The sequence below is a fragment of the Hypomesus transpacificus genome, unplaced genomic scaffold, assembly GCF_021917145.1.
Source record: "Hypomesus transpacificus isolate Combined female unplaced genomic scaffold, fHypTra1 scaffold_415, whole genome shotgun sequence".
Lineage (NCBI taxonomy): Eukaryota > Metazoa > Chordata > Actinopteri > Osmeriformes > Osmeridae > Hypomesus > Hypomesus transpacificus.
Genome location: NW_025813933.1, coordinates 17127 through 41166, shown reverse-complemented (window position 1 = coordinate 41166; position 24040 = coordinate 17127).

Genomic DNA, 24040 nt, shown 5'->3' with positions numbered 1-24040 from the left:
CTTGGGTTCAAATCCCATGTATGGCTTCATTGATCAGCCCTAAAGAATGCAGAAAGTGTCAAAAAACACTCAGCTTTCCATCATCGTCTTGTTCTATTTCAAGTGTGACGGGAAGCAAGCATGATGCCAACTGAGGAGCTTGCACAGTGGAGCCCCAGCTGTATTCCAGCCATGAACTGGGATTTGACGCCAAGTTGCTTAGTTGGGCCTCCCTACATGGTTTGCTTGCTTACCCACCAGGCCAATGGAGGCCCACTTCCCTCACTTGCTAATATTTATGTTTAAAAACAGCCCTTCTTAAAGACACACTTGTGTGTTTTACATACAGCAAGGAAGCATTTGGAATGTTGCACATAGTCCATCCAGCCAGTTCAGAACCCAGATGAGCTGGGACCTAAGACCAGCCTGCATAGTATCCATGCTTATCCACTAGGCTATCAAGGACTCACTTCTCTTACCTGTTAGGGTTACCTATCTTTAAAAACAGAACTTTTTCCTCCAATAGCACCTCAGGGGGCATGAACTGCCAACCTTCTGCTCTTCAGCCAATCACACAAACCCTCCCACCACAAATGATGGATGTGGACAGTCACACTTGCTCATAATCACTCATTTGTGAAACACACCTGGCAATCATTGGTGTTCTGCTGGAGGTCCTTCTGTATACCTGCCCTGCCATGTGCTGGGATTAGATGCCATGCGGCTGTGTCTGACTGTACCTGCATGGCTTGCATGCTTATCCATTGCGCCACTTCCCTCTACCTGGAATAGTAACATTTATCATAAAAAACACCACTAGTTAAAGACATACTATCATGTTTGACATGACAACAAGGAAGCAGTGGGAACATTCCACATAAAGTCTGCCAGCCAGATTCAAACCCAGATGAGACAGCTTGCATGGGTATCCATGCTTATCCATTAGGCTACCAAGGACTTGCTTCAGTTTCCTTCAGAATTCAAATATATCTTTACGAAAAGCCCACTTTAAAGACAAAGGTTCAACGGCACCTTGGGGGATATGAACCTCCAACCTTTTATAACGCAGTCATACACTCTAACCACTGAGCTATCCCTCCCACCCCAAATGAGGATGTGGAAAATAAACTTGCTCAATCAGTCACTCATTTGTGAAACACACCTGACAATCGTTGGTGTTGATTGGCATTCTGATCTCATGACCAATACCACCAATCCAGATGAAAGATCTAATGCAACAATCCCCAGAATAGAAACAGTTAGCAGAGCTAGCTCTAACATTGAGTCTATGGGGAACCACATGCTCAAAACTGACTGCATGCTTTCCCAACTGGATGGGCCCCAGTATCAAGCCAATCAGTTTTGAAAGCAGGGGTTAGTATGAGTGTTTTGAATGTAATTACCAAAGGGTTTAGTATGTGTGTTTTGAATGAAATTACCAAAGTGGTTAGTATGTGTGTTTTGGATGAAATGACCAAAGGGGTTAGTATGTGAGTTTTGGATGAAATTATCAAAGGGGTTAGTGGGTGTGTTTTGGATGAAATGACCAAAGGGGTTAGTATGTGTGTTTTGAATGAAATTACCAAAGGGGTTAGTATGTGTGTTTTGGATGAAATTACCAAAGGGGTTAGTATGTGTGTTTTGGATGAAATTACCAAAGGGGTTAGTATGTGTGATTTGGATGAAATTACCAAAGGGTAATCTAGCAAACGGGTTTGTATGTGTGTTTTGGATGAAATTACCAAAGGGGTTAGTATGTGTGATTTGGATGAAATTATCAAAGGGGAATTTAGAAAAGGGGTTAGTATGTGTGTTCTGGATGAAATTACCAAAGGGGTTAGTATGTGTGTTTTGGATGAAATTATCAAAGGGTAATCTAGCAAAGGGGTTAGTATGTGTGTTTTGAATGAAATTACTAAAGGGGTTTGTATGTGTGTTTTGGATGACATTATCAAAGGGGAATTTAGCAAAGGGGTTAGTATGTGTGTTCTGGATGAAATTACCAAAGGGGTTAGTATGTGTGTTTTGGATTAAATTACCAAAGGGGTTAGTATGTGTGATTTGGATGAAATTACCAAAGGGTAATCTAGCAAAGGGGTTAGTATGTGTGATTTGGATGAAATTACCAAAGGGGTTAGTATGTGTGTTTTGGATGAAATTACCAAAGGGGTTAGTATGTGTGTTTTGGATGAAATTACCAAAGGGGTTAGTATGTGTGTTTTGGATGATATTATCAAAGGGGAATCTAGCAAAGGGGTTAGTAGGTGTGTTTTGGATGAAACTACCAAAGGGGTTAGTATGTGTGTTTTGGATGAAATTATCAAAGGGGAATTTATCAAAGGGGTTAGTATGTGTGTTTTGGATGAAATTACCAAAGGGGTTAGTATGTGTGATTTGGATGACATTATCAAAGGGGAATTTAGCAAAGAGGTTAGTAGGTGTGTTTTGAATGAAATTACCAAAGGGGTTAGTATATGTGTTTTGGATGAAATTACCAAAGGGGTAGTATGTGTGTTTTGGATGACATTATCAAAGGGGAATCTAGCAAAGGGGTTAGTAGGTGTGTTTTGGATGAAATTACCAAAGGGGTTAGTATGTGTGTTTTGGATGAAATTACCAAAGGGGTTAGTATGTGTGTTTTGGATGAAATTACCAAAGGGGTTAGTATGTGTGATTTGGATGAAATTACCAAAGGGGTTAGTATGTGTGATTTGGATGAAATTATCAAAGGGTAATCTAGCAAAGGGGTTAGTATGTGTGTTTTGAATGAAATTACTAAAGGGGTTTGTATGTGTGTTTTGGATGACATTATCAAAGGGTAATCTAGCAAAGGGGTTAGTATGTGTGTTTTGAATGAAATTACCAAAGGGGTTAGTATGTGTGTTTTGGATGAAATTATCAAAGGGTAATCTAGCAAAGGGGTTAGTATGTGTGCTTTGAATGAAATTACTAAAGGGGTTTGTATGTGTGTTTTGGATGACATTATCAAAGGGTAATCTAGCAAAGGGGTTTGTATGTGTGTTTTGGATGAAATTACCAAAGGGGTTAGTATGTGTGTTTTGGATGACATTATCAAAGGGGAATTTAGCAAAGGGGTTAGTATTTGTGTTTTGGATGAAATTACCAAAGGGGTTAGTATGTGTGTTTTGAATGAAATTATCAAAGGGGTTAGAATGTGTGTTTTGGATGAAATTACCAAAGGGGTTAATATGTGTGATTTGGATGAAATTATCTAAGAGTAATCTAGCAAAGGGGTTAGTATGTGTGTTTTGAATTAAATTACTAAAAGGGTTTGTATGTCTGTTTTGGATGACATTATCAAAGGGTAATCTAGCAAAGGGGTTAGTAGGTGTGTTTTGGATGAAATTACCAAAGGGGTTAGTATATGTGTTTTGGATGAAATTACCAAAGGGGTAGTATGTGTGTTTTGGATGACATTATCAAAGGGGAATCTAGCAAAGGGGTTAGTAGGTGTGTTTTGGATGAAATGACCAAAGGGGTTAGCATGTGTGTTTTGGATGAAATTACCAAAGGGGTTAGTATGTGTGTTTTGGATGAAATTACCAAAGGGGTTAGTATGTGTGATTTGGATGAAATTATCAAAGGGTAATCTAGCAAAGGGGTTAGTATGTGTGTTTTGAATGAAATTACTAAAGGGGTTTGTATGTGTGTTTTGGATGACATTATCAAAGGGTAATCTAGCAAAGGGGTTAGTATGTGTGTTTTGAATGAAATTACCAAAGGGGTTAGTATGTGTGTTTTGGATGAAATTATCAAAGGGTAATCTAGCAAAGGGGTAAGTAGGTGTGTTTTGGATGAAATGACCAAAGGGGTTAGTATGTGTGTTTTGGATGAAATTACCAAAGGGTAATCTAGCAAAGGGGTTAGTATGTGTGCTTTGAATGAAATTACCAAAGGGGTAGTATGTGTGTTTTGAATGAAATTACCAAAGGGGTAGTATGTGTGTTTTGGATGACATTATCAAAGGGGAATCTAGCAAAGGGGTTAGTAGGTGTGTTTTGGATGAAATGACCAAAGGGGTTAGTATGTGTGTTTTGGATGAAATGACCAAAGGGGTTAGTATGTGTGTTTTGGATGAAATTACCAAAGGGGTTTGTATGTGTGTTTTGAATGAAATTACTAAAGGGGTTTGTATGTGTGTTTTGGATGACATTATCAAAGGGGAATTTAGAAAAGGGGTTAGTATGTGTGTTCTGGATGAAATTACCAAAGGGGTTAGTATGTGTGTTTTGGATGAAATTATCAAAGGGTAATCTAGCAAAGGGGTTAGTATGTGTGTTTTGAATGAAATTACTAAAGGGGTTTGTATGTGTGTTTTGGATGACATTATCAAAGGGGAATTTAGCAAAGGGGTTAGTATGTGTGTTCTGGATGAAATTACCAAAGGGGTTAGTATGTGTGTTTTGGATGAAATTACCAAAGGGGTTAGTATGTGTGATTTGGATGAAATTACCAAAGGGTAATCTAGCAAACGGGTTAGTATGTGTGATTTGGATGAAATTACCAAAGGGGTTAGTATGTGTGTTTTGGATGAAATTACCAAAGGGGTTAGTATGTGTGTTTTGGATGATATTATCAAAGGGGAATCTAGCAAAGGGGTTAGTATGTGTGTTTTGGATGAAATTATCAAAGGGGTTAGTATGTGTGTTTTGGATGAAATTACCAAAGGGGTTAGTATGTGTGTTTTGGATGAAATTACCAAAGGGGTTAGTATGTGTGTTTTGGATGATATTATCAAAGGGGAATCTAGCAAAGGGGTTAGTATGTGTGTTTTGGATGAAATTATCAAAGGGGAATTTATCAAAGGGGTTAGTATGTGTGTTTTGGATGAAATTACCAAAGGCGTTAGTATGTGTGATTTGGATGACATTATCAAAGGGGAATTTAGCAAAGAGGTTAGTAGGTGTGTTTTGAATGAAATTACCAAAGGGGTTAGTATATGTGTTTTGGATGAAATTACCAAAGGGGTAGTATGTGTGTTTTGGATGACATTATCAAAGGGGAATCTAGCAAAGGGGTTAGTAGGTGTGTTTTGGATGAAATGACCAAAGGGGTTAGTATGTGTGTTTTGGATGAAATTACCAAAGGGGTTAGTATGTGTGTTTTGGATGAAATTACCAAAGGGGTTAGTATGTGTGATTTGGATGAAATTATCAAAGGGTAATCTAGCAAAGGGGTTAGTATGTGTGCTTTGAATGAAATTACTAAAGGGGTTTGTATGTGTGTTTTGGATGACATTATCAAAGGGGAATTTAGCAAAGGGGTTAGTATGTGTGTTCTGGATGAAATTACCAAAGGGGTTAGTATGTGTGTTTTGGATTAAATTACCAAAGGGGTTAGTATGTGTGATTTGGATGAAATTACCAAAGGGTAATCTAGCAAAGGGGTTAGTATGTGTGATTTGGATGAAATTACCAAAGGGGTTAGTATGTGTGTTTTGGATGAAATTACCAAAGGGGTTAGTATGTGTGTTTTGGATGAAATTACCAAAGGGGTTAGTATGTGTGTTTTGGATGATATTATCAAAGGGGAATCTAGCAAAGGGGTTAGTAGGTGTGTTTTGGATGAAACTACCAAAGGGGTTAGTATGTGTGTTTTGGATGAAATTATCAAAGGGGAATTTATCAAAGGGGTTAGTATGTGTGTTTTGGATGAAATTACCAAAGGGGTTAGTATGTGTGATTTGGATGACATTATCAAAGGGGAATTTAGCAAAGAGGTTAGTAGGTGTGTTTTGAATGAAATTACCAAAGGGGTTAGTATATGTGTTTTGGATGAAATTACCAAAGGGGTAGTATGTGTGTTTTGGATGACATTATCAAAGGGGAATCTAGCAAAGGGGTTAGTAGGTGTGTTTTGGATGAAATTACCAAAGGGGTTAGTATGTGTGTTTTGGATGAAATTACCAAAGGGGTTAGTATGTGTGTTTTGGATGAAATTACCAAAGGGGTTAGTATGTGTGATTTGGATGAAATTACCAAAGGGGTTAGTATGTGTGATTTGGATGAAATTATCAAAGGGTAATCTAGCAAAGGGGTTAGTATGTGTGTTTTGAATGAAATTACTAAAGGGGTTTGTATGTGTGTTTTGGATGACATTATCAAAGGGTAATCTAGCAAAGGGGTTAGTATGTGTGTTTTGAATGAAATTACCAAAGGGGTTAGTATGTGTGTTTTGGATGAAATTATCAAAGGGTAATCTAGCAAAGGGGTTAGTATGTGTGCTTTGAATGAAATTACTAAAGGGGTTTGTATGTGTGTTTTGGATGACATTATCAAAGGGTAATCTAGCAAAGGGGTTTGTATGTGTGTTTTGGATGAAATTACCAAAGGGGTTAGTATGTGTGTTTTGGATGAAATTACCAAAGGGGTTAGTATGTGTGTTTTGGATGACATTATCAAAGGGGAATTTAGCAAAGGGGTTAGTATTTGTGTTTTGGATGAAATTACCAAAGGGGTTAGTATGTGTGTTTTGAATGAAATTATCAAAGGGGTTAGAATGTGTGTTTTGGATGAAATTACCAAAGGGGTTAATATGTGTGATTTGGATGAAATTATCTAAGAGTAATCTAGCAAAGGGGTTAGTATGTGTGTTTTGAATTAAATTACTAAAAGGGTTTGTATGTCTGTTTTGGATGACATTATCAAAGGGTAATCTAGCAAAGGGGTTAGTAGGTGTGTTTTGGATGAAATTACCAAAGGGGTTAGTATATGTGTTTTGGATGAAATTACCAAAGGGGTAGTATGTGTGTTTTGGATGACATTATCAAAGGGGAATCTAGCAAAGGGGTTAGTAGGTGTGTTTTGGATGAAATGACCAAAGGGGTTAGCATGTGTGTTTTGGATGAAATTACCAAAGGGGTTAGTATGTGTGTTTTGGATGAAATTACCAAAGGGGTTAGTATGTGTGATTTGGATGAAATTATCAAAGGGTAATCTAGCAAAGGGGTTAGTATGTGTGCTTTGAATGAAATTACTAAAGGGGTTAGTATGTGTGTTTTGAATGAAATTACTAAAGGGGTTTGTATGTGTGTTTTGGATGACATTATCAAAGGGTAATCTAGCAAAGGGGTTAGTATGTGTGTTTTGAATGAAATTACCAAAGGGGTTAGTATGTGTGTTTTGGATGAAATTATCAAAGGGTAATCTAGCAAAGGGGTAAGTAGGTGTGTTTTGGATGAAATGACCAAAGGGGTTAGTATGTGTGTTTTGGATGAAATGACCAAAGGGGTTAGTATGTGTGTTTTGGATGAAATTACCAAAGGGTAATCTAGCAAAGGGGTTAGTATGTGTGCTTTGAATGAAATTACCAAAGGGGTAGTATGTGTGTTTTGAATGAAATTACCAAAGGGGTAGTATGTGTGTTTTGGATGACATTATCAAAGGGGAATCTAGCAAAGGGGTTAGTAGGTGTGTTTTGGATGAAATGACCAAAGGGGTTAGTATGTGTGTTTTGGATGAAATGACCAAAGGGGTTAGTATGTGTGTTTTGGATGAAATTACCAAAGGGGTTAGTATGTGTGATTTGGATGAAATTATCAAAGGGTAATCTAGCAAAGGGGTTAGTATGTGTGTTTTGAATGAAATTACTAAAGGGGTTTGTATGTGTGTTTTGGATGACATTATCAAAGGGGAATTTAGAAAAGGGGTTAGTATGTGTGTTCTGGATGAAATTACCAAAGGGGTTAGTATGTGTGTTTTGGATGAAATTATCAAAGGGTAATCTAGCAAAGGGGTTAGTATGTGTGTTTTGAATGAAATTACTAAAGGGGTTTGTATGTGTGTTTTGGATGACATTATCAAAGGGGAATTTAGCAAAGGGGTTAGTATGTGTGTTCTGGATGAAATTACCAAAGGGGTTAGTATGTGTGTTTTGGATGAAATTACCAAAGGGGTTAGTATGTGTGATTTGGATGAAATTACCAAAGGGTAATCTAGCAAACGGGTTAGTATGTGTGATTTGGATGAAATTACCAAAGGGGTTAGTATGTGTGTTTTGGATGAAATTACCAAAGGGGTTAGTATGTGTGTTTTGGATGAAATTACCAAAGGGGTTAGTATGTGTGTTTTGGATGAAATTACCAAAGGGGTTAGTATGTGTGTTTTGGATGATATTATCAAAGGGGAATCTAGCAAAGGGGTTAGTAGGTGTGTTTTGGATGAAACTACCAAAGGGGTTAGTATGTGTGTTTTGGATGAAATTATCAAAGGGGAATTTATCAAAGGGGTTAGTATGTGTGTTTTGGATGAAATTACCAAAGGCGTTAGTATGTGTGATTTGGATGACATTATCAAAGGGGAATTTAGCAAAGAGGTTAGTAGGTGTGTTTTGAATGAAATTACCAAAGGGGTTAGTATATGTGTTTTGGATGAAATTACCAAAGGGGTAGTATGTGTGTTTTGGATGACATTATCAAAGGGGAATCTAGCAAAGGGGTTAGTAGGTGTGTTTTGGATGAAATGACCAAAGGGGTTAGTATGTGTGTTTTGGATGAAATTACCAAAGGGGTTAGTATGTGTGTTTTGGATGAAATTACCAAAGGGGTTAGTATGTGTGATTTGGATGAAATTATCAAAGGGTAATCTAGCAAAGGGGTTAGTATGTGTGCTTTGAATGAAATTACTAAAGGGGTTTGTATGTGTGTTTTGGATGACATTATCAAAGGGTAATCTAGCAAAGGGGTTAGTATGTGTGTTTTGAATGAAATTATCCAAAGGGGTTAGTATGTGTGTTTTGGATTAAATTATCAAAGGGTAATCTAGCAAAGGGGTAAGTAGGTGTGTTTTGGATGAAATGACCAAAGGGGTTAGTATGTGTGTTTTGGATGAAATGACCAAAGGGGTTAGTATGTGTGTTTTGGATGAAATTACCAAAGGGGTTAGTATGTGTGATTTGGATGAAATTATCAAAGGGTAATCTAGCAAAGGGGTTAGTATGTGTGCTTTGAATGAAATTACTAAAGGGGTTTGTATGTGTGTTTTGGATGACATTATCAAAGGGTAATCTAGCAAAGGGGTTTGTATGTGTGTTTTGGATGAAATTACCAAAGGGGTTAGTATGTGTGTTTTGGATGAAATTACCAAAGGGGTTAGTATGTGTGTTTTGGATGACATTATCAAAGGGGAATTTAGCAAAGGGGTTAGTATGTGTGTTTTGAATTAAATTACTAAAAGGGTTTGTATGTCTGTTTTGGATGACATTATCAAAGGGGAATTTAGCAAAGGGGTTAGTAGGTGTGTTTTGGATGGAATTACCAAAGGGGTTAGTATGTGTGTTTTGAATGAAATTACCAAAGGGGTTAGTATGTGTGTTTTGGATGACATTATCAAAGGGGAATTAAGCAAAGGGGTTAGTATGTGTGTTTTAGATGAAATTACCAAAGGGGTTAGTATGTGTGTTTTGGATGACATTATCAAAGGGGAATTTAGCAAAGGGGTCAGTATGTGTGTTTTGGATGAAATGACCAAAGGGGTTAGTATGTGTGTTTTGAATGAAATTACCAAAGGGGTTAGTATGTGTGTTTTGGATGAAATTACCAAAGGGGTTAGTATGTGTGATTTGGATGAAATTATCAAAGGGTAATCTAGCAAAGGGGTAAGTAGGTGTGTTTTGGATGAAATTACCAAAGGGGTTAGTATGTGTGTTTTGGATGAAATGACCAAAGGGGTTATTATGTGTGTTTTGGATGAAATTACCAAAGGGGTTAGTATGTGTGATTTGGATGAAATTATCAAAGGGTAATCTAGCAAAGGGGTTAGTATGTGTGCTTTGAATGAAATTACTAAAGGGGTTTGTATGTGTGTTTTGGATGACATTATCAAAGGGTAATCTAGCAAAGGGGTTTGTATGTGTGTTTTGGATGAAATTACCAAAGGGGTTAGTATGTGTGTTTTGGATGAAATTACCAAAGGGGTTAGTATGTGTGTTTTGGATGACATTATCAAAGGGTAATCTAGCAAAGGGGTTAGTATGTGTGTTTTGAATGAAATTACTAAAGGGGTTTGTATGTGTGTTTTGGATGACATTATCAAAGGGGTTAGTATGTGTGATTTGGATGAAATTACCAAAGGGGTTAGTATGTGTGATTTGGATGAAATTATCAAAGGGTAATCTAGCAAAGGGGTTAGTATGTGTGTTTTGAATGAAATTACTAAAGGGGTTTGTATGTGTGTTTTGGATGACATTATCAAAGGGTAATCTAGCAAAGGGGTTAGTATGTGTGTTTTGAATGAAATTACCAAAGGGGTTAGTATGTGTGTTTTGGATGAAATTATCAAAGGGTAATCTAGCAAAGGGGTTAGTATGTGTGCTTTGAATGAAATTACTAAAGGGGTTTGTATGTGTGTTTTGGATGACATTATCAAAGGGTAATCTAGCAAAGGGGTTTGTATGTGTGTTTTGGATGAAATTACCAAAGGGGTTAGTATGTGTGTTTTGGATGACATTATCAAAGGGGAATTTAGCAAAGGGGTTAGTATTTGTGTTTTGGATGAAATTACCAAAGGGGTTAGTATGTGTGTTTTGAATGAAATTATCAAAGGGGTTAGAATGTGTGTTTTGGATGAAATTACCAAAGGGGTTAATATGTGTGATTTGGATGAAATTATCTAAGAGTAATCTAGCAAAGGGGTTAGTATGTGTGTTTTGAATTAAATTACTAAAAGGGTTTGTATGTCTGTTTTGGATGACATTATCAAAGGGTAATCTAGCAAAGGGGTTAGTAGGTGTGTTTTGGATGAAATTACCAAAGGGGTTAGTATATGTGTTTTGGATGAAATTACCAAAGGGGTAGTATGTGTGTTTTGGATGACATTATCAAAGGGGAATCTAGCAAAGGGGTTAGTAGGTGTGTTTTGGATGAAATGACCAAAGGGGTTAGCATGTGTGTTTTGGATGAAATTACCAAAGGGGTTAGTATGTGTGTTTTGGATGAAATTACCAAAGGGGTTAGTATGTGTGATTTGGATGAAATTATCAAAGGGTAATCTAGCAAAGGGGTTAGTATGTGTGTTTTGAATGAAATTACTAAAGGGGTTTGTATGTGTGTTTTGGATGACATTATCAAAGGGTAATCTAGCAAAGGGGTTAGTATGTGTGTTTTGAATGAAATTACCAAAGGGGTTAGTATGTGTGTTTTGGATGAAATTATCAAAGGGTAATCTAGCAAAGGGGTAAGTAGGTGTGTTTTGGATGAAATGACCAAAGGGGTTAGTATGTGTGTTTTGGATGAAATTACCAAAGGGTAATCTAGCAAAGGGGTTAGTATGTGTGCTTTGAATGAAATTACCAAAGGGGTAGTATGTGTGTTTTGAATGAAATTACCAAAGGGGTAGTATGTGTGTTTTGGATGACATTATCAAAGGGGAATCTAGCAAAGGGGTTAGTAGGTGTGTTTTGGATGAAATGACCAAAGGGGTTAGTATGTGTGTTTTGGATGAAATGACCAAAGGGGTTAGTATGTGTGTTTTGGATGAAATTACCAAAGGGGTTTGTATGTGTGTTTTGAATGAAATTACTAAAGGGGTTTGTATGTGTGTTTTGGATGACATTATCAAAGGGGAATTTAGAAAAGGGGTTAGTATGTGTGTTCTGGATGAAATTACCAAAGGGGTTAGTATGTGTGTTTTGGATGAAATTATCAAAGGGTAATCTAGCAAAGGGGTTAGTATGTGTGTTTTGAATGAAATTACTAAAGGGGTTTGTATGTGTGTTTTGGATGACATTATCAAAGGGGAATTTAGCAAAGGGGTTAGTATGTGTGTTCTGGATGAAATTACCAAAGGGGTTAGTATGTGTGTTTTGGATGAAATTACCAAAGGGGTTAGTATGTGTGATTTGGATGAAATTACCAAAGGGTAATCTAGCAAACGGGTTAGTATGTGTGATTTGGATGAAATTACCAAAGGGGTTAGTATGTGTGTTTTGGATGAAATTACCAAAGGGGTTAGTATGTGTGTTTTGGATGATATTATCAAAGGGGAATCTAGCAAAGGGGTTAGTATGTGTGTTTTGGATGAAATTATCAAAGGGGTTAGTATGTGTGTTTTGGATGAAATTACCAAAGGGGTTAGTATGTGTGTTTTGGATGAAATTACCAAAGGGGTTAGTATGTGTGTTTTGGATGATATTATCAAAGGGGAATCTAGCAAAGGGGTTAGTATGTGTGTTTTGGATGAAATTATCAAAGGGGAATTTATCAAAGGGGTTAGTATGTGTGTTTTGGATGAAATTACCAAAGGCGTTAGTATGTGTGATTTGGATGACATTATCAAAGGGGAATTTAGCAAAGAGGTTAGTAGGTGTGTTTTGAATGAAATTACCAAAGGGGTTAGTATATGTGTTTTGGATGAAATTACCAAAGGGGTAGTATGTGTGTTTTGGATGACATTATCAAAGGGGAATCTAGCAAAGGGGTTAGTAGGTGTGTTTTGGATGAAATGACCAAAGGGGTTAGTATGTGTGTTTTGGATGAAATTACCAAAGGGGTTAGTATGTGTGTTTTGGATGAAATTACCAAAGGGGTTAGTATGTGTGATTTGGATGAAATTATCAAAGGGTAATCTAGCAAAGGGGTTAGTATGTGTGCTTTGAATGAAATTACTAAAGGGGTTTGTATGTGTGTTTTGGATGACATTATCAAAGGGGAATTTAGCAAAGGGGTTAGTATGTGTGTTCTGGATGAAATTACCAAAGGGGTTAGTATGTGTGTTTTGGATTAAATTACCAAAGGGGTTAGTATGTGTGATTTGGATGAAATTACCAAAGGGTAATCTAGCAAAGGGGTTAGTATGTGTGATTTGGATGAAATTACCAAAGGGGTTAGTATGTGTGTTTTGGATGAAATTACCAAAGGGGTTAGTATGTGTGTTTTGGATGAAATTACCAAAGGGGTTAGTATGTGTGTTTTGGATGATATTATCAAAGGGGAATCTAGCAAAGGGGTTAGTAGGTGTGTTTTGGATGAAACTACCAAAGGGGTTAGTATGTGTGTTTTGGATGAAATTATCAAAGGGGAATTTATCAAAGGGGTTAGTATGTGTGTTTTGGATGAAATTACCAAAGGGGTTAGTATGTGTGATTTGGATGACATTATCAAAGGGGAATTTAGCAAAGAGGTTAGTAGGTGTGTTTTGAATGAAATTACCAAAGGGGTTAGTATATGTGTTTTGGATGAAATTACCAAAGGGGTAGTATGTGTGTTTTGGATGACATTATCAAAGGGGAATCTAGCAAAGGGGTTAGTAGGTGTGTTTTGGATGAAATTACCAAAGGGGTTAGTATGTGTGTTTTGGATGAAATTACCAAAGGGGTTAGTATGTGTGTTTTGGATGAAATTACCAAAGGGGTTAGTATGTGTGATTTGGATGAAATTACCAAAGGGGTTAGTATGTGTGATTTGGATGAAATTATCAAAGGGTAATCTAGCAAAGGGGTTAGTATGTGTGTTTTGAATGAAATTACTAAAGGGGTTTGTATGTGTGTTTTGGATGACATTATCAAAGGGTAATCTAGCAAAGGGGTTAGTATGTGTGTTTTGAATGAAATTACCAAAGGGGTTAGTATGTGTGTTTTGGATGAAATTATCAAAGGGTAATCTAGCAAAGGGGTTAGTATGTGTGCTTTGAATGAAATTACTAAAGGGGTTTGTATGTGTGTTTTGGATGACATTATCAAAGGGTAATCTAGCAAAGGGGTTTGTATGTGTGTTTTGGATGAAATTACCAAAGGGGTTAGTATGTGTGTTTTGGATGAAATTACCAAAGGGGTTAGTATGTGTGTTTTGGATGACATTATCAAAGGGGAATTTAGCAAAGGGGTTAGTATTTGTGTTTTGGATGAAATTACCAAAGGGGTTAGTATGTGTGTTTTGAATGAAATTATCAAAGGGGTTAGAATGTGTGTTTTGGATGAAATTACCAAAGGGGTTAATATGTGTGATTTGGATGAAATTATCTAAGAGTAATCTAGCAAAGGGGTTAGTATGTGTGTTTTGAATTAAATTACTAAAAGGGTTTGTATGTCTGTTTTGGATGACATTATCAAAGGGTAATCTAGCAAAGGGGTTAGTAGGTGTGTTTTGGATGAAATTACCAAAGGGGTTAGTATATGTGTTTTGGATGAAATTACCAAAGGGGTAGTATGTGTGTTTTGGATGACATTATCAAAGGGGAATCTAGCAAAGGGGTTAGTAGGTGTGTTTTGGATGAAATGACCAAAGGGGTTAGCATGTGTGTTTTGGATGAAATTACCAAAGGGGTTAGTATGTGTGTTTTGGATGAAATTACCAAAGGGGTTAGTATGTGTGATTTGGATGAAATTATCAAAGGGTAATCTAGCAAAGGGGTTAGTATGTGTGCTTTGAATGAAATTACTAAAGGGGTTAGTATGTGTGTTTTGAATGAAATTACTAAAGGGGTTTGTATGTGTGTTTTGGATGACATTATCAAAGGGTAATCTAGCAAAGGGGTTAGTATGTGTGTTTTGAATGAAATTACCAAAGGGGTTAGTATGTGTGTTTTGGATGAAATTATCAAAGGGTAATCTAGCAAAGGGGTAAGTAGGTGTGTTTTGGATGAAATGACCAAAGGGGTTAGTATGTGTGTTTTGGATGAAATGACCAAAGGGGTTAGTATGTGTGTTTTGGATGAAATTACCAAAGGGTAATCTAGCAAAGGGGTTAGTATGTGTGCTTTGAATGAAATTACCAAAGGGGTAGTATGTGTGTTTTGAATGAAATTACCAAAGGGGTAGTATGTGTGTTTTGGATGACATTATCAAAGGGGAATCTAGCAAAGGGGTTAGTAGGTGTGTTTTGGATGAAATGACCAAAGGGGTTAGTATGTGTGTTTTGGATGAAATGACCAAAGGGGTTAGTATGTGTGTTTTGGATGAAATTACCAAAGGGGTTAGTATGTGTGATTTGGATGAAATTATCAAAGGGTAATCTAGCAAAGGGGTTAGTATGTGTGTTTTGAATGAAATTACTAAAGGGGTTTGTATGTGTGTTTTGGATGACATTATCAAAGGGGAATTTAGAAAAGGGGTTAGTATGTGTGTTCTGGATGAAATTACCAAAGGGGTTAGTATGTGTGTTTTGGATGAAATTATCAAAGGGTAATCTAGCAAAGGGGTTAGTATGTGTGTTTTGAATGAAATTACTAAAGGGGTTTGTATGTGTGTTTTGGATGACATTATCAAAGGGGAATTTAGCAAAGGGGTTAGTATGTGTGTTCTGGATGAAATTACCAAAGGGGTTAGTATGTGTGTTTTGGATGAAATTACCAAAGGGGTTAGTATGTGTGATTTGGATGAAATTACCAAAGGGTAATCTAGCAAACGGGTTAGTATGTGTGATTTGGATGAAATTACCAAAGGGGTTAGTATGTGTGTTTTGGATGAAATTACCAAAGGGGTTAGTATGTGTGTTTTGGATGAAATTACCAAAGGGGTTAGTATGTGTGTTTTGGATGAAATTACCAAAGGGGTTAGTATGTGTGTTTTGGATGATATTATCAAAGGGGAATCTAGCAAAGGGGTTAGTAGGTGTGTTTTGGATGAAACTACCAAAGGGGTTAGTATGTGTGTTTTGGATGAAATTATCAAAGGGGAATTTATCAAAGGGGTTAGTATGTGTGTTTTGGATGAAATTACCAAAGGCGTTAGTATGTGTGATTTGGATGACATTATCAAAGGGGAATTTAGCAAAGAGGTTAGTAGGTGTGTTTTGAATGAAATTACCAAAGGGGTTAGTATATGTGTTTTGGATGAAATTACCAAAGGGGTAGTATGTGTGTTTTGGATGACATTATCAAAGGGGAATCTAGCAAAGGGGTTAGTAGGTGTGTTTTGGATGAAATGACCAAAGGGGTTAGTATGTGTGTTTTGGATGAAATTACCAAAGGGGTTAGTATGTGTGTTTTGGATGAAATTACCAAAGGGGTTAGTATGTGTGATTTGGATGAAATTATCAAAGGGTAATCTAGCAAAGGGGTTAGTATGTGTGCTTTGAATGAAATTACTAAAGGGGTTTGTATGTGTGTTTTGGATGACATTATCAAAGGGTAATCTAGCAAAGGGGTTAGTATGTGTGTTTTGAATGAAATTATCCAAAGGGGTTAGTATGTGTGTTTTGGATTAAATTATCAAAGGGTAATCTAGCAAAGGGGTAAGTAGGTGTGTTTTGGATGAAATGACCAAAGGGGTTAGTATGTGTGTTTTGGATGAAATGACCAAAGGGGTTAGTATGTGTGTTTTGGATGAAATTACCAAAGGGGTTAGTATGTGTGATTTGGATGAAATTATCAAAGGGTAATCTAGCAAAGGGGTTAGTATGTGTGCTTTGAATGAAATTACTAAAGGGGTTTGTATGTGTGTTTTGGATGACATTATCAAAGGGTAATCTAGCAAAGGGGTTTGTATGTGTGTTTTGGATGAAATTACCAAAGGGGTTAGTATGTGTGTTTTGGATGAAATTACCAAAGGGGTTAGTATGTGTGTTTTGGATGACATTATCAAAGGGGAATTTAGCAAAGGGGTTAGTATGTGTGTTTTGAATTAAATTACTAAAAGGGTTTGTATGTCTGTTTTGGATGACATTATCAAAGGGGAATTTAGCAAAGGGGTTAGTAGGTGTGTTTTGGATGGAATTACCAAAGGGGTTAGTATGTGTGTTTTGAATGAAATTACCAAAGGGGTTAGTATGTGTGTTTTGGATGACATTATCAAAGGGGAATTAAGCAAAGGGGTTAGTATGTGTGTTTTAGATGAAATTACCAAAGGGGTTAGTATGTGTGTTTTGGATGACATTATCAAAGGGGAATTTAGCAAAGGGGTCAGTATGTGTGTTTTGGATGAAATGACCAAAGGGGTTAGTATGTGTGTTTTGAATGAAATTACCAAAGGGGTTAGTATGTGTGTTTTGGATGAAATTACCAAAGGGGTTAGTATGTGTGATTTGGATGAAATTATCAAAGGGTAATCTAGCAAAGGGGTAAGTAGGTGTGTTTTGGATGAAATTACCAAAGGGGTTAGTATGTGTGTTTTGGATGAAATGACCAAAGGGGTTATTATGTGTGTTTTGGATGAAATTACCAAAGGGGTTAGTATGTGTGATTTGGATGAAATTATCAAAGGGTAATCTAGCAAAGGGGTTAGTATGTGTGCTTTGAATGAAATTACTAAAGGGGTTTGTATGTGTGTTTTGGATGACATTATCAAAGGGTAATCTAGCAAAGGGGTTTGTATGTGTGTTTTGGATGAAATTACCAAAGGGGTTAGTATGTGTGTTTTGGATGAAATTACCAAAGGGGTTAGTATGTGTGTTTTGGATGACATTATCAAAGGGGAATTTAGCAAAGGGGTTAGTATGTGTGTTTTGGATGAAATTACAAAAGGGGTTAGTGTGTGTGTTTTGAATGAATTTACCAAAGGGGTTAGAATGTGTGTTTTGGATGAAATTACCAAAGGGGTTAATATGTGTGATTTGGATGAAATTATCTAAGAGTAATCTAGCAAAGGGGTTAGTATGTGTGTTTTGAATTAAATTACTAAAAGGGTTTGTATGTCTGTTTTGGATGACATTATCAAAGGGTAATCTAGCAAAGGGGTTAGTAGGTGTGTTTTGGATGAAATTACCAAAGGGGTTAGTATATGTGTTTTGGATGAAATTACCAAAGGGGTAGTATGTGTGTTTTGGATGACATTATCAAAGGGGAATCTAGCAAAGGGGTTAGTAGGTGTGTTTTGGATGAAATGACCAAAGGGGTTAGCATGTGTGTTTTGGATGAAATTACCAAAGGGGTTAGTATGTGTGTTTTGGATGAAATTACCAAAGGGGTTAGTATGTGTGATTTGGATGAAATTATCAAAGGGTAATCTAGCAAAGGGGTTAGTATGTGTGCTTTGAATGAAATTACTAAAGGGGTTAGTATGTGTGTTCTGGATGAAATTACCAAAGGGGTTAGTATGTGTGTTTTGGATGAAATTATCAAAGGGTAATCTAGCAAAGGGGTTAGTATGTGTGTTTTGAATAAAATTACTAAAGGGGTTTGTATGTGTGTTTTGGATGACATTATCAAAGGGGAATTTAGCAAAGGGGTTAGTATGTGTGTTCTGGATGAAATTACCAAAGGGGTTAGTATGTGTGTTTTGGATGAAATTACCAAAGGGGTTAGTATGTGTGTTTTGGATGAAATGACCAAAGGGGTTAGTATGTGTGTTTTGGATGAAATTACCAAAGGGGTTAGTATGTGTGATTTGGATGAAATTATCAAAGGGTAATCTAGCAAAGGGGTTAGTATGTGTGCTTTGAATGAAATTACTAAAGGGGTTTGTATGTGTGTTTTGGATGACATTATCAAAGGGTAATCTAGCAAAGGGGTTTGTATGTGTGTTTTGGATGAAATTACCAAAGGGGTTAGTATGTGTGTTTTGGATGATATTATCAAAGGGGAATCTAGCAAAGGGGTTAGTAGGTGTGTTTTGGATGAAACTACCAAAGGGGTTAGTATATGTGTTTTGGATGAAATTACCAAAGGGGTGGTATGTGTGTTTTGGATGACATTATCAAAGGGGAATCTAGCAAAGGGGTTAGTAGGTGTGTTTTGGATGAAATGACCAAAGGGGTTAGTATGTGTGTTTTGGATGAAATTACCAAAGGGGTTAGTATGTGTGTTTTGGATGAAATTACCAAAGGGGTTAGTATGTGTGATTTGGATGAAATTATCAAAGGGTAATCTAGCAAAGGGGTTAGTATGTGTGTTTTGAATGAAATTACTAAAGGGGTTTGTATGTGTGTTTTGGATGACATTATCAAAGGGTAATCTAGCAAAGGGGTTAGTATGTGTGTTTTGAATGAAATTACCAAAGGGGTTAGTATGTGTGTTTTGGATTAAATTATCAAAGGGTAATCTAGCAAAGGGGTAAGTAGGTGTGTTTTGGATGAAATGACCAAAGGGATTAGTATGTGTGTTTTGGATGAAATGACCAAAGGGGTTAGTATGTGTGTTTTGGATGAAATTACCAAAGGTGTTAGTATGTGTGATTTGGATGAAATTATCAAAGGGTAATCTAGCAAAGGGGTTAGTATGTGTGCTTTGAATGAAATTACTAAAGGGGTTTGTATGTGTGTTTTGGATGACATTATCAAAGGGTAATCTAGCAAAGGGTTTAGTATGTGTGTTTTGGATGAAATTACCAAAGGGGTTAGTATGTGTGTTTTGGATGACATTATCAAAGGGGAATTTAGCAAAGGGGTTAGTATGTGTGTTTTTTTGATGAAATTACCAAAGGGGTTAGTGTGTGTGTTTTGAATGAAATTACCAAAGGGGTTAGAATGTGTGTTTTGGATTAAATTACCAAAGGGGTTAATATGTGTGATTTGGATGAAATTATCTAAGAGTAATCTAGCAAAGGGGTTAGTATGTGTGTTTCGAATTAAATTACTAAAAGGGTTTGTATGTCTGTTTTGGATGACATTATCAAAGGGGAATTTAGCAAAGGGGTTAGTAGGTGTGTTTTGGATGAAATTACCAAAGGGGTTAGTATGTGTGTTTTGAATGAAATTACCAAAGGGGTTAGTATGTGTGTTTTGGATGACATTATCAAAGGGGAATTAAGCAAAGGGGTTAGTATGTGTGTTTTAGATGAAATTACCAAAGGGGTTAGTATGTGTGTTTTGGATGACATTATCAAAGGGGAATTTAGCAAAGGGGTTAGTATGTGTGTTTTGGATGAAATTACCAAAGGGGTTAGTATGTGTGTTTTGAATGAAATTACCAAAGGGGTTAGTATGTGTGATTTGAATTAAATGACCAAAGAGAACATTACCAAAAGGGTTAGTATGTGAGTTTTGGATGAAATTATCAAAGGGGTTAGTAGGTGTGTTTTGGATGAAATGACCAAAGGGGTTAGTATGTGTGTTTTGAATGAAATTACCAAAGGGGTTAGTATGTGTGTTTTGGATGAAATTACCAAAGGGGTTAGTATGTGTGATTTGGATGAAATTATCAAAGGGTAATCTAGCAAAGGGGTAAGTAGGTGTGTTTTGGATGAAATGACCAAAGGGGTTAGTATGTGTGTTTTGGATGAAATGACCAAAGGGGTTATTATGTGTGTTTTGGATGAAATTACCAAAGGGGTTAGTATGTGTGATTTGGATGAAATTATCAAAGGGTAATCTAGCAAAGGGGTTAGTATGTGTGCTTTGAATGAAATTACTAAAGGGGTTTGTATGTGTGTTTTGGATGACATTATCAAAGGGTAATCTAGCAAAGGGGTTTGTATGTGTGTTTTGGATGAAATTACCAAAGGGGTTAGTATGTGTGTTTTGGATGAAATTACCAAAGGGGTTAGTATGTGTGTTTTGGATGACATTATCAAAGGGGAATTTAGCAAAGGGGTTAGTATGTGTGTTTTGGATGAAATTACCAAAGGGGTTAGTGTGTGTGTTTTGAATGAAATTACCAAAGGGGTTAGAATGTGTGTTTTGGATGAAATTACCAAAGGGGTTAATATGTGTGATTTGGATGAAATTATCTAAGAGTAATCTAGCAAAGGGGTTAGTATGTGTGTTTTGAATTAAATTACTAAAAGGGTTTGTATGTCTGTTTTGGATGAAATTATCAAAGGGGAATTTAGCAAAGGGGTTAGTAGGTGTGTTTTGGATGAAATGACCAAAGGGGTAGTATGTGTGTTTTGGATGAAATTACCAAAGGGGTTAGTATGTGTGTTTTGAATGAAATTACCAAAGGGGTTAGTATGTGTGATTTGGATGAAATTATCAAAGGGTAATCTAGCAAAGGGGTTAGTATGTGTGTTTTGAATGAAATTACCAAAGGGGTTAGTATGTGTGTTTTGGATTAAATTATCAAAGGGTAATCTAGCAAAGGGGTAAGTAGGTGTGTTTTGGATGAAATGACCAAAGGGGTTAGTATGTGTGTTTTGGATGAAATGACCAAAGGGGTTAGTATGTGTGTTTTGGATGAAATTACCAAAGGGGTTAGTATGTGTGATTTGGATGAAATTATCAAAGGGTAATCTAGCAAAGGGGTTAGTATGTGTGCTTTGAATGAAATTACTAAAGGGGTTTGTATGTGTGTTTTGGATGACATTATCAAAGGGTAATCTAGCAAAGGGGTTTGTATGTGTGTTTTGGATGAAATTACCAAAGGGGTTAGTATGTGTGTTTTGGATGACATTATCAAAGGGGAATTTAGCAAAGGGGTTAGTATGTGTGTTTTTTTGATGAAATTACCAAAGGGGTTAGTGTGTGTGTTTTGAATGAAATTACCAAAGGGGTTAGAATGTGTGTTTTGGATGAAATTACCAAAGGGGTTAATATGTGTGATTTGGATGAAATTATCTAAGAGTAATCTAGCAAAGGGGTTAGTATGTTTTGAATTAAATTACTAAAAGGGTTTGTATGTCTGTTTTGGATGACATTATCAAAGGGGAATTTAGCAAAGGGGTTAGTATGTGTGTTTTGAATGAAATTACCAAAGGGGTTAGTATGTGTGTTTTGGATGACATTATCAAAGGGGAATTAAGCAAAGGGGTTAGTATGTGTGTTTTAGATGAAATTACCAAAGGGGTTAGTATGTGTGTTTTGGATGACATTATCAAAGGGGAATTTAGCAAAGGGGTTAGTATGTGTGTTTTGGATGAAATTACCAAAGGGGTTAGTATGTGTGTTTTGAATGAAATTACCAAAGGGGTTAGTATGTGTGATTTGAATTAAATGACCAAAGAGAACATTACCAAAAGGGTTAGTATGTGAGTTTTGGATGAAATTATCAAAGGGGTTAGTAGGTGTGTTTTGGATGAAATGACCAAAGGGGTTAGTATGTGTGTTTTGAATGAAATTACCAAAGGGGTTAGTATGTGTGTTTTGGATGAAATTACCAAAGGGGTTAGTATGTGTGATTTGGATGAAATTATCAAAGGGTAATCTAGCAAAGGGGTAAGTAGGTGTGTTTTGGATGAAATGACCAAAGGGGTTAGTATGTGTGTTTTGGATGAAATGACCAAAGGGGTTATTATGTGTGTTTTGGATGAAATTACCAAAGGGGTTAGTATGTGTGATTTGGATGAAATTATCAAAGGGTAATCTAGCAAAGGGGTTAGTATGTGTGCTTTGAATGAAATTACTAAAGGGGTTTGTATGTGTGTTTTGGATGACATTATCAAAGGGTAATCTAGCAAAGGGGTTTGTATGTGTGTTTTGGATGAAATTACCAAAGGGGTTAGTATGTGTGTTTTGGATGAAATTACCAAAGGGGTTAGTATGTGTGTTTTGGATGACATTATCAAAGGGGAATTTAGCAAAGGGGTTAGTATGTGTGTTTTGGATGAAATTACCAAAGGGGTTAGTGTGTGTGTTTTGAATGAAATTACCAAAGGGGTTAGAATGTGTGTTTTGGATGAAATTACCAAAGGGGTTAATATGTGTGATTTGGATGAAATTATCTAAGAGTAATCTAGCAAAGGGGTTAGTATGTGTGTTTTGAATTAAATTACTAAAAGGGTTTGTATGTCTGTTTTGGATGAAATTATCAAAGGGGAATTTAGCAAAGGGGTTAGTAGGTGTGTTTTGGATGAAATTACCAAAGGGGTTAGTATGTGTGTTTTGAATGAAATTACCAAAGGGGTTAGTATGTGTGTTTTGGATGACATTATCAAAGGGGAATTAAGCAAAGGGGTTAGTATGTGTGTTTTAGATGAAATTACCAAAGGGGTTAGTATGTGTGTTTTGGATGACATTATCAAAGGGGAATTTAGCAAAGGGGTTAGTATGTGTGTTTTGGATGAAATTACCAAAGGGGTTAGTATGTGTGTTTTGAATGAAATTACCAAAGGGGTTAGTATGTGTGATTTGAATTAAATGACCAAAGAGGACATTACCAAAGGGGTTAGTATGTGTGTTTTGGATGAAATTATCAAAGGGGCCCCACTTCCTCCTACCTGGAATAGTAACATTTATCCTGAAAAACTCCACTAGTTAAAGACATACGATCATGTTTGACATGACAGAAACGAGGCAGGGGAGCACCTTGGGGGATATGAACCTCCAACCTCTTGCTCTGCAGTCATACACTCTAACCACTGAGCTATCCCTCCCACCCCAAATGATGAATGTGGACAGTCTCACTTGCTCACAATCAGTCATTCACTTATTTGTGAAACACACCTGGCAATCATTTGTATTTATTGTCAATTAGATCACATGACTGACACCACCTAAATCTCATGCAACAATCCCCAGAATATAGAAATAGTTAGCAGTCATAGCTCTAACAATGAGTGTATGTGGAGCCACATCATAAACTATAAGACTAAATTGGAATATGCCATAAGACTCATTTGGAATATGCCATAAGACTCATTTGGAATATGCCATAAGACTCATTTGGAATATGCCATAAGACTCATTTGGAATATGCCATAAGACTCATTTGGAATATGCCTTAACAATCAAGCTAGCGCCCTCATGTGGTGTGCCATGAAAGTGTGTAGTCTGCACATAGAGAGAGAGAGAGGGGGGGGGGGGGGGTCGTGGATGGCATCCTAGATTGACATAATAAAAAAAGAGAGAGAATCATACAGAGATTTCAGATCTGTTTCTGTTAAAGATTTTATTGTATTTCTGAAGTGCAGTCAATACATGTTTGCATCAACTCTTTTGTAACAAGTGATTTTATTTATTATGTAGATGTAATTTGTTATCTGTTTTCTTGTCATTTTATACTAAAGTTGAAAGAAAAGCAACAATGATAGTTTGACCTGGTAATATCCCTCTGTGCTGGAGCTTGCTACATAAGGAATTCTAGAATGTTATTTCCACACTGTTGCCCTACGTATCCCTCGGCAACCTTGGCCTTGCTACCCGGTTAATTAGCAACCATTGACTAGCCATAATCTGCTAGCTACTATAACCAATACCATCAAAGAGAAGCCTGCCATTTCAGGTAGCATTCCTTGCAACAACAACAACTAACATTCCTAGCCACATCAGCTGGCATCCTCTAGCCAAGACAGCTAGCAT